This window comes from Triturus cristatus, chromosome 1_2, assembly GCF_964204655.1.
Source record: "Triturus cristatus chromosome 1_2, aTriCri1.1, whole genome shotgun sequence".
NCBI lineage: Eukaryota > Metazoa > Chordata > Amphibia > Caudata > Salamandridae > Triturus > Triturus cristatus.
Genome location: NC_140580.1, coordinates 322,492,417 through 322,505,003, shown reverse-complemented (window position 1 = coordinate 322,505,003; position 12,587 = coordinate 322,492,417).

The window sequence follows — 12,587 nt, the reverse complement described above, 5'->3', positions numbered from 1 at the left end:
GAAGGGGGAAACCCTTTGTTGGAACTAGGGCTCTCACACACCCAGCAAGCTAGGTGTCATGCTTCATCATTTGAGCCTGCCCCTCGTCAGGTCGGCGCTGCAATTCCTGACGGGCTCCCAATAATGGGGCTCTTTAGCGGGGATCTTCTATTCCTGCCGAAGGGTGCTAGAATGTGTAGACGTGGTGAAAGGATAAAATAGGTACTGTTTGTCCACGGAGAAATATATTTATTAAAGTGGTAAACAGCCTAGTTAAAATAAGTGAAAATTGAGGTGGGTATAGCTACTAGTGGTTATGTCGCTAGTTGTGTATGCCCTGCACTCAGGAAGATCAACATGTTTCTTGCCTAGATAGCCAGTAATTGGTCATGGCAATTCATCAGGATCAAAAAAAATATAAACTATCTACAACGAAGGTATGTGGATACTACATACCTAAGAGGTGCTCAGAAGTAACCTAAGAAAAAATGGAAAACAGAAAAGAACACATGACAATATACCACATGATAAATTACACACACACAACAAAGTAAGCTGCGATCATCAAGAGACTAATGGGGACATGCTCCCAAATGGATAATGAAAGGTCACTTGTGACGAGGCAAAACCAAAACCAAAGACAGGACTATGGGCGGAGACAAAGGGGGAGGTGAAGAACTCACCTCTTGTACTAGCAAGGCAATCTTGCAGCAGTCTCCGGCGGGTAAAAAGGACTCCAACGTGGGTCCTGGGATAGAAACCGGGAAGGGGGATATTAAAAACCTGAAAATTCAAACCCCGTGTATGGCGTAGTCATCCCATCAATCCAGAGGGGTGAGTGAAGTTACGGCAGGTAAAGGCAGCCTAACATTTCATAATGTACTCCCATGGGCGGTATGGTGTGCAGCCATGGTGGCCCTCATACTCAGGGGCTCAGGCGTGTCAACGCACAAATGGTTAGAGGGGTGAATATCCATAATGTAATGGAAATCTCGTAGACATAGCGGGAACCGCCGTAGCCCCTGGTAGCGGATGGGTCAGTGCAGGACGGTGGCGCCCATGGTGTCATTGAAGTTAAAGAGGCGCCAAAAGACCCCTCCGTACAAAAAGACTCACCTTGGAAAATATGCGGATGTCGGGGAAGTGAAAAGCCCGCTCCACTCACCTGCGTCGGTTGATGCTCGTTCTCAAAGACCTACCCCTACCGCCGGACCTGGGATGGGTACCGGAGAGAGCAAGTGTGAGCCAGATAAGGACCCCGGAAGACGCTAATGGCGTCACGTGACCCCGGGTGCCCCAACCCCATTGGTGGAGGAATCAACTTCAGTGCGGCCATGTTGGAACGGGCAGCGAATCTGCCTATCGATATCCGGTTTACAACCGTGACCGCGGGAAATAGTTCCCCATAGGTTGAGATTTACAAGGAGCGTGTAGCCATGATGGAGCAGGGTAACGAAGTGAGAGGTGTGCAGGAAGTGGTGGAACCACCAACGCCCCAAAAGATTGGGTTGGAGAGAGCAGTCGCGGGGGCCATGTTACAGTATCAAGGTATCATTGGACCTATGGGGATATAGCCCGTGAGTGGAAATATAGAACCAAAGCGGTAATAATCCGCTAGGAAAAACAGACAAACAACGAGGAAAGGGAGGGTGACAAATTAAAATAAATAAAATACAGTTGTTATATCTATGCAATACAGGTGGAAGGTAATACCAGAGAAATCTATATGGCATCTGGTCTACTTTTAAGGGATGCACCAATGTCCCCAAAGCCAAGAGGGAGTGGTCAGGGGCAAAGGTCCCAAGACCTATCTGAACGGTCGTGTGGGATGTAAAACACAAATAGTATTAGAGGGGGCTCAAGCCCTAACAAGGAGAATACTCAACCAATGAGTGCGGACCATGGGATATCATCATTCAAACCAGTCAAATGTGAAGATAACCTAAGGACCCATCTTTGTTCTAGTTTGAACAATGCATTCTGAGAGATCTGAGGATGTGCTTCTAAGACCACCCAGCTGATAGTGTCTGTCTGGTGTTGCATTTCTTTGAAATGAGTGTAAAGTTTAGTAGTCACTCTCTGACATCGTATGTTGCTCTTGTGTTCCGTTATCCTAGTCTTGACCATGCGGGTAGTCATGCCTATATAAACCAACTCGCAGGGACATCTGATCATGTATATGCAGTTTTTTGTGTTACAATTGGTGTGTCTGTTCAATGTCCAGTGGAAATCATTCTTAAAAGTGATGTCCTTACAGGTGATGGTCAATTTGCACACTACACAGGAGCCACAGGGGAAATGGCCCCTGACTGGTGGTAACTCCCATATTGTCCTTTGTGAACCGATGGTATTCAATCTAGGTCTAGTGTGAACCAATAGGTCTTTGATGTTCTGTGTGCGTTTGTACGCAAATCTAGGTTTGGGTATGTTGAGATTACCCGCGTCCAGAATCCCCCAGTTATTCAAGATGATCTTTCTAATCCTACTTGAATCAGATGTGAAGGAAGTGGCACAGGTCAAGATGTCAGTTTCAGGTTTGGTGTGTGTTTCTAGTAGTGTCTCACGTGGGTTATTCTTAGCCCTTTTCATAGAGTTGTGGACACACCTAGTGGGATAGCCCCTGGCCATCAGGTTAGTTGATAGTATTTTAGCTTCTGTGTTGTAGTCCGATACCCTAGTGCAATTGCGTCTAATGCGTAGGAATTGCCCGAAGGGCAAGTTATCCCTCAGTGTTTTGGGATGGTGGCTGTCGTAACGCAGTAGACTATTGCGGTCAGTGGGTTTTTTGTACAGTGTGGTGGTGAGGGTGCCATTGAGTAGAGTGATATTCAAGTCCAGAAACGGTACCGAGTGCTCTGATATAGTGTGAGAGAATCTGAGGAACTCATTTTGCTCATTGATCCATTGTATGAAATTCACACAATCAGTGTGTGTACCGTGCCAAAAAACGAGTATATCGTCTATAAATCGTTTCCAAAGGGAGATGTTGTCATAGAAAGGATTTGAAGTACTTAAGATCACATTTTTCTCAAAATCTGCCATATAAAGACACGCTACACTGGGAGCGAAGGTACTACCCATAGATGTGCCTTGGCTCTGATGGTACAGTTGTCTATTGAATTCAAAAAAATTCTCAGTTAAAGCCAAGGTAGCACAATCAACAATAAATGTGACTGGTGTAGGTGATGACCAATCGAGTGCCCGTAGTGTTGACTCAATGACTGCCAAAGTAGCCCTCTGGGGGATGTTTGTTTAGAGGGCCTCCACGTCTAAGGTCACAAGATAGTCAATGACACCAGTGTCTGGGAAGTCATCAATTATTTTGAGGACGTCAGTGGTGTCTTTGATAAATGAAGGTGTGTCTCGTACCAAAGGTTGTAAAAAGTGATCGCAGAATTTGGACAATGGTTCGAGGAGCGAGCCAATGCCAGACACAATTGGTCGTCCTGGGACCGGGGTCGTGCCCTTGTGGATCTTTGGAAGGGTGTAGAAGAAGGGGATCCTAGGTTCCCGAGTTACCAGAAACTCTGCCTCTTTATGGGTAATCCAACCATTGGCTCCAGCTTCATAAACCATGGTGGAGATGGTGGTCTTAAGACGGGGGGTCGGATCAGACGCTATGGGAGTGTAATATCTCTCATTGGTAAGTTGGCGTCTGCATTCAATCTCATAATCCGTGGTGGACTGGATCACGATAGCCCCACCCTTGTCTGCCTGTTTGATGGTGATGGAGGTATCCTCAGAGAGGTTTTTCAAGAGCAGGGTTTCGTGTTTAGTCAGATTATGGAAAGGTGCCTCCCTGTGAGGTGAGTCCAGTTCTTTCATAACCGCTTTTTCAAAAGTGAGAATCTCCACAGGAACCATGTTATTCTGTGGAGTGAATGTGGAAGGGTTTCTCAATCCAGAATCACTCCCCTCATTATGAGGTTGGTCCTGACAGGCAGATACACATCATAGCAGAGGCGGGCTGAAATTATTAGGCAAGCAAATACCAACTTTCTAAAAGTGGTATTTGAAAACACAGAATATTAAAATAAACTTTACTAAAAGGTGTATTTTATTATTCTGGGTTCAGGCATACTAAACTCGATTTTCTACCATGTTCCCTGGGTCTGTTAGGATCATAGGTTGTAACAATTCTAACAGACCATTCTGGCCTATGGAGAACAGGTAGCCTTACAATAGTGAAAAACGAAAATGTCTGTAATTCACTATTAGGACATGCCATACACATCAGGGCTTGTCCTACCTTATGCTTACAATGCACCCTGCCCTTGGGCCTACCATAGGGGTGACTAATATGAAGTTAAGGGAAGGTTTAGGGACCGGGAAGTGGGTGCACTTGCCCAGTCAGCATGACAGTACCAGACCGCACGCAGGTTCTGCAATGGCAGACCTTAGACACATTTTACTAGGCCGCTTCTGTGGGTGGCACAACCAGTGCTGCAAGCCCACCAGCAGCATTTGTGTTTACAAGCCCTGGGCACTCCTGGTGCACTTTACTGGGGTCTGATAGTAAACCAAATAAGCCAATCATGGAATCCAACCAACATATACATGTTAAATAGGGGGCACTTGCTCTGTAGCACTGGTTGGCAGTGGCACAGTGCTCTGAGCAGCTAACACCAGCAAAACACATGAGGCACAGCGACAAAAAGTGGAAGGGAGACTCACGCCAAGGTGCCAGGTCTAATACTTCTGCTGCCCGTTTCCTGGGTCTCAGCAGCCCCTGGGACAGACTCCCAGCCAATCTCAGGAATTAGTCTGAGTGGGCAGAAAAGACACCGTGCTCAAACCAGGGAGTCTGTGTGAGTTTCTCCAGCCCGGCGGGAGAAACCTAAGTGTGCATGTGTGTTTTGGTCGGCCTGAGACAGCCGCCAAAACACATATGCACAGTTAGGGTTTGGGGAGTGCACAAGCACTTCTCCTCCCCGTCCCATGCCCCGCCCCTCCACGCGCAAGCTGGCAAATGAAAAATAAAATGATGCTAGAGCATCGTTTTATTTTTCCTTTGCTGGCTCTGACCCTGGCAGGGGGCGATGCTCCTCCGCCATTGTGGAGGAGCCGCCACTGATTATTAATGGATACAGACTGTATAAAGAAGCACCCAAGAGCTTCCCACCGATAAATTTGCATCAAGAATTTACCTTGGAACATTGGTTCATCCTTTACCCCCTGCATAATGTCTCATTGGTTCAGTGTGCAAAGGATGTAGCAGGTGCTGAAACAGTGACGAAGATGTTACAGAAGATTTGTGGTATTTTTGCCTGCATTGACCCCCCCCCACCCGAGTGCCCATTGGAAATATTAGCTTAAAGTATACATTTTTAGCATTTACATTTGAAAAAGTCTACTGTAAAATTAATTCACTGGCCCTGAAAAATTACACCCCCTCTTCTCCATCCCTCTTCCCCCCAAAAAATGCCTTGCGGAGAATAGAGCAAATTAGTTTCACTTGTTTTGGTCAATATAAGTGTTTTACTTGTGCTCTACACATTTGAAAATGTACTTCCCACCACCCCATTGTTGTTTATTTGTCTAGCTTTCTGCCCATCGGCCTTGTCCATATATCTCTCAGTCAATCTGTCTATCCATGGATAAATAATGCATATAAAATGGGGTCACCTTTCTTCACTATACAAATACTCCGCATGGAACTCTTTACAACACAAACTGTTCTTCATTATTGAGGAAACAAGTCCACTATACAATATCACTCCCATGGAAAGAGCTCTCAAGTCATTTACCCATGTGTGGAGAAGATTGAAAGCCCTCCCCATAAGGCATCAATGCTTAAGCTGATGCACACTGTAAGACACATGTCCACACGCTCATTTCTGATTTGTCTTTTGAGCCTGTAGTGAAAAGTAACTATAACAATTGCAAAACTGCAACATGGCTTGTGGAAAAAAATGTAAATCCCAGGTCCAATCCAAGGACTCAGTGCAAGATTGCACAGCAGCACATACTCACGCGAGATGTGTGGTGGAGCGGAAAGCACCGCGCGCGGGCAACGCAGGGATAATGGAATAATTCCAAGATACATAAGTGAAACCCCACCGAAGTGAATGAGACATGTGATGAGGGGAAAGAGTGACAAGCTCTTCCAGTGACTGGGTCGCTAATCAAGACAAAGTGTTACCTCAGGATCTTCCAGGGTCAGCAAAATGTGGATGGATTAAAAAAATCAAGCACATCTGAGACCCCGGTGCACACTAAACACATGCGAGACACTGACACCACTAGGCGCAGATCTGACAAAGGCCTGTTATTCGCATTTTCAGTGTGAAACGAGGCGGCGAACAAGGCTTGTCGCGAGTTTTGTTTACACCATATCTCTGCGGCGCGATTTAATGGAGGCAAACAGCATTAAAGCACAGAAGAGGAAAGGCGCTTAAAGGTGCTGATAGACAGAAGGGTCGTGCTCACTCGCAGTCAAGAAGACAAGCACTGCGGGGGTTTCACAAAGAGGGGAGTGATATACATGAGGGGGTTGTTTTACACTTGTACAAGCCCTCACTAAATCTACATAAAAAGTCGTTCAGCTCCAACACCTTTCATACAAAATTGCGGTGAAAAATACAAAAAGTGATGGATGGAATGCCTGAAATTAAAGTCATCCTCTGGCAATTACTCAGGGCCTCATCTCTGTCAATCTTATTTTGCCCAACATGCCATCTCAGGTTAGATCCATATGCAACTCAGCCTTGGTCCTGATACAGTGGGGACAGTGCCAGGCCAGGTCTCCCTAAACCGGAACACAAGCAAACCAAGACCAGTTACAGCCTAGTTGGGACTCTTCCATCGGGTGCAGCTTGGTTCCAGTGGCACAGTGAACACAGGACCCACATCTGGGCATAGCAGTTACACTCACAGAACATTAGGGTGGGAGGGTGTCTTAGTTCACTTATATTTTATGTACATATTTTGTTTCATAAACCACTTAAATGCTGATGTAGGGCAATTTTAGAGCACTTGGAACAATGCATACATCTGTTATCAATCATAAAATGTTACTTGATACAAACAAATCAAAATAACGACAGGTAAGTGCTCAAGGGACCGTTAAAAATCACTGTCTTGACCGTTTTCCTGAATGAGAGGATGCCTTCTTTGCTTCTTACCATGTCCAGGAGCATACATGTAGACAAGTCACTGAAAGCAAGTGTCTTAGTGTGTTAGAATCTACAGAGAATTCGGTGTCAGGCACAAGCTTTTTTGATGGATGGGTTTTTGACTGTGTTATCAGTAGGCGCTATATTTGAGCTTTGAATTGGTCTCTATGCTTCTTGCAGCTGAGGTGGATCCTATACTTTAAAGATAATCCACTGTATAAGAACTTTTCCTGTTATGCTTGGCAGATCAATAAGGCTTGACTGAAACTACATTCACAGAACATGTGAAATTGTGCAATGGTCTGTAGATGTTTCGGGCCTTGCCCCCAAAGACCATGAGACCAGGATAATGATTTTAGGCATGGTTTAAAAATGTACTGTATTTTATTTTTAGGTTTGGGCACATTTTAGACTCTTGTGTGTGCATTCTTGCTTACTACAACTGATCTTCAGTAATGTGGTCACACTGCCATCTTCTAGCCGTGCAACTAGAATAATTGCTTGGTGAAAGCAAGAACAGGCTGCGTCCTCTACTGTAGTATTTGCACAGGAGGGGAACAACCTTTACAACGCAACTGTTACAACGCACTACACTTACAGCGCATTTTTTACAACGCATAATCCATTACAACGCACTACACTTACAACGCATGACACTACAACGCATTTAAAAAAAATACCTTTACAACGCATACCATTACAACGCCTACCATTACAACGCATAATATTACACTACACTATCCAACACTTACCCTACTGTTGCACCCCCTGGAGTTAGAATAGTAATTTTTACCCCTATACTATCCAACACTTACCCTACTGTTGCACCCCCTGGAGTTAGAATAGTAATTTTTACCCCTATACTATCCAACACTTACCCTACTGTTGCACCCCCTGGAGTTAGAATAGTAATTTTTACCCCTATACTATCCAACACTTACCCTACTGTTGCACCCCCTGGAGTTAGAATAGTAATTTTTACCCCTATACTATCCAACACTTACCCTACTGTTGCACCCCCTGGAGTTAGAATAGCAATTTTTACCCCTATACTATCCAACACTTACCCTACTGTTGCACCCCCTGGAGTTAGAATAGCAATTTTTACCCCTATACTATCCAACACTTACCCTACTGTTGCACCCCCTGGAGTTAGATTAGTAATTTTTACCCCTATACTATCCAACACTTACCCTACTGTTGCACCCCCTGGAGTTAGAATAGTAATTTTTACCCCTATACTATCCAACACTTACCCTACTGTTGCACCCCCTGGAGTTAGAATAGTAATTTTTACCCCTATACTATCCAACACTTACCCTACTGTTGCACCCCCTGGAGTTAGAAAAGTAATTTTTACCCCTATACTATCTAATACTTACCTTAAATGCAATTAAATATTATGCGTTGTAATGGTATGCGTTGTAATGGTAGTTTTTAAAAATGCGTTGTAGTGTCATGCGTTGTAAGTGTAGTGCGTTGTAATGGATTATGCGTTGTAAAAAATGCGTTGTAAGTGCATGCGTTGTAAAAGTGTGCGTTGTAACGTCATACATCCGCACAGGAGTCATATTAGATGTGGCTTTACCTCCTATACAAGCTGATAGATCATCATGTTATCTCAGGAGGTGTCCACATTTTAGCACATGCCCTTCAAATCTGGAGCTGGTTTTACCATCTGCATTTCATCGGGTAGGAATCCATTTGGAAGTGGCGGTGAAGGTGCTGCTGACTGGAGATGGAACGTACCACCTGCAGTGTGAGAGGTCGCAAGGCCAGCAAGTGATTTTTAAGTAACACCAGCCTGAGTTATCAAACTGTAGTGTCATAATAGTTGTGAATGGATACCGCTAGTAGAAAAGTACTACCACGCATAAAATTGTTAGCACTTTGGCTTAGCTTGATTTGATTTAGCCATTTAAAAAAGCGCAAAGAGCCACCTCCTAAGAATTATTCGGTACTAGAAAACATATGAATGCATCATGAGAAATGTGCAAATGACAGTTTCTACGAGATTAGAATGGCTTAACTGCAGCAGGTTTGGGTGTGCCCTGATGGTTAGTGGAAGAACATTCCAAGCTTGGCATTGACTTCTGTAGTCCTGCGACCTCCCTGTCTAACTTTCCTCAACATTGGCTTAGCAATCAAAGCACTATGTTTAGATCTAAGTTCTGCCTTGGGGCTATACCACAAAAAAAGGGTTTCATCTAAGTATTTTGATTAGACATCTTTCATTTATTGGAAGCCAGTGTGGTTCGTCTCTATGGGTTGAGAGTGAGGTATCTTTTCAAAACCAAAATCTGCCTGGCTGTTGCAGAGTCTGAATGAGGTATTTTGAGGCACTGAGCAACGTTGTGTTACAATACTCCAAGCGTGAAATAATGAGAGCTTGTACCAAATCCTTCTTGATGAAATGAAGACTGATAGAATCTTCCTTACTACATGGAGCAGCTTGAACTCTGCGGCACGTGTTAACAGGCGTCTCTATATTAACATCTTTATCAATAGTTATTCCTAGATTTTGAACTTGGGGTACAGGAGTTGGAAGAGCTCCTAGCTTCTCCGGCCACTACTCTGTTGTCCATACATTGTATGTGCCAAACACAATCACCTCAGTTTTGCTCCCATTTATGGTGAGGGAATCATAATCCATTCACTTGACCACCTCATATAGGCAAGACCTATCCAGGTCCTCATACGTCTGATTACAAGCGAGGTATCATCTGCATAGGTAAAAGCAGAGACATCTCAGGTTTAATGGGGCGATATAGAGATTGCATAGGCTGAGACTCCATACTGAGCCCTGAGGCACGTCTGTTGTTATGGTTTTAGCAACCATAATCTGCAAGTCTGCTTGAGCCCGATCCTGAAGGAAAGAAGCAAACCAACTAAAATTGTTCCTGCCATACATACTTAATTTAGTTGTGTGAGATGGTGGCACATGCTGGCAATAAATGTAATAAAATCAGGTCGCACCTTTGTCTATGATCTGTCTAATCTTATCCATCACCATCATGAGAACCATGTCCATACTTGGCCTTTGCAAAATCTTACTGCTTTCCATGTAAGATTTCATTTGATTCCAGGAACGACGTCAGTTATTGGTGTATCAGTTTTTCAGTTAATTTAGTGTCCATGGGTAGCAGAGAAATTAGCCGATAGTTTGATAGCACCTTGGGGTCTAATTACTGCTTTTTTAGAAAGGGTGTAAGTATGACCAATTTCCATGCTAACGGAACAGAGGCTGAAAATAACAAATTACATATCTTAGTGGGTAAACAGCCATTAGTGCGCGGCTGTTTGTACGCATGCCATTACTCGCAAGCGTTACTACGCATGCGATGTAGCAACGCACTGCCTTTAGTACGCGTGCTGTTACATCGCATGCGTACTAACGCCGCATGCGTAGGGTGCAGGCGCCGCTCTTGGAGCTCGTCACGGCGGCCATTTGCTCAAACAGGTTTATATCCTGAGTGGCAACGACGGAGGAAGCCGGAAGGGAGAGAAGAAGGGAACCACGCATGGTAAGAGGTAGGTGGGGCTGTGTAGGGTCATACTTGTGTTAGTGTTGTGTAGAGTTGTGTGTTGTGTACTTGTGTTAGTGTAGGGATAGAGGCAGGGTCGTGCTGGGGTAGTGTTTTAGGGTTAAGGGTAGTGTTGTGGGGGTCGTGTATGGTTTTAGGGTTCAGGGAAGTAGGGGGTTGTGTGGGGTAGTGTTTGGGAGTAGTGAGAGGACTGGGGCTAGGGGCAGGGTTGTGCTGGGGGTAGAGTATTAGGTTTTAGGGTAGTGTTTTAGTGTTAGTGTAGTGTAGTTTACTGTTTAAGTTTTTTGTGTAGTGTCGGGGGTTGTGAAGGAGTGTATGTAGCGGAGTAGGGGAAAGTGTTTGTAAGTAAAGGGTGTAGTGATTTAGGGTTTAGGGTAGTGTAGTGGTGTTTCATTAGTGTAGGGTAGTGTAGTTTATTAGTGTTTTAGTTTACTTCCCCACCCAAAACCCCTTATTTGCTTGCATCCCGATCCAGGGGAATGGTACATTTTTGATAAAAAATTAATAATCAATAAAAATATTTATCGTTTTGGAGTAATGGAAACATAATCATTTATAAAAAATGTCTTCTTATTGAGAAGTAGAAGCAGATGCGAAGTAAAAGCATGCGAAGTATAACAATGCATAGTAATGACACATGCGAAGTAAAAATTGCGTACTAACAGTATGCGCACTAATGCTTTGCGAAGTAAGAACACATATTCATCTTAGTGAGCAGAGGTGTGAGGATATCAGAAGGTGGTGAGGTGATGGATCGGGCAACATCCAATGGCCACAAAGATCATCTTAAGTTCTTCTTCCAATACCTGTATGAAAGTAGACCAATGTACTTCCACCTCCAATTCGTTGTAACAAGCATGTGCTCTTGATTATTGGAAAAGTTGCCTTCTAGCTTAATTATTTTATTGTAAAAGAACTCAGATATGCCCTCGCATACGTCCTGTGATGGATTCACCAATTTACTATTGACTGCAGGACACACCATTCTCATATAGAGTTTATTAGACTCTCTAAATGAATTTAGGACTCAGAATTTTATTTAGTAGAAATCTAGCTTTGGTCATCTTAATTGCTCTATGATAGGATTTATTTTTATAGTGAGATTTATTGGCAGGCTGATAGTCTCTCCTCCATTTTCCTCTGCTATCTTACACTCCTGTTTCATATGGTTAGATTGCCTGAGATTTGCAAAGCTAATTTTCTTGTATTTGTCTAATTACTGCAACGAAATGTGAACAGAAGCAGACGTCTATGCAAAATGCACCCAGGACAGCAGAATGTCAGTGACAAAACAGCAAAAAAATACACAGTATTCTCACCCAGCCAGAAGACAGATGCCTAAATTTCAACCTGCGGAAGGCAAGGTATATATTCCCAGAGTTATGACTACTAGGAAAAGTCTTATAGATTATAGCCACTCTAAAGCCATCCATTATCATGTAAATAGTACACATTTTCCTTCTAACAAGAGTATTTTGCCCAATTTATAGATTATCAAAAAATACCAAAAGTGGTTGGAATGAGATTGTTGATATTGTAGGGGTATTGAGGATCGTGTGCTCTTTTCATCTGGTTGTCAATTCTGGGGTAACTGTCAAGAGCCACAGGAAAGCTGAAAAAATTAGATATCATTTTACATCCAGATACCTTCATTGTGCCCCAGATAATGGAAGGGATTACATGTACAAGCGTTCAAATATCCTTACTTAAATAAAGATAACATGGCTCCTCTAAATTGCCTGTTGGTTGGCACCAATGAGAGGTTTGATGATGGTGTAGTTGATTTATTCCAACATGGTCCACAATGGCCTAAAACCATCCTGGCAGATTCAAACAAGGCTTGAACTAGGTAGTAAGGCGGTGTCTTAACCTAAAAAGACACAGCCACACAAATGTTTCATTAAAATCTTTACACTGACTTCCATTGTAGGCAAAGATAAACTTCTAA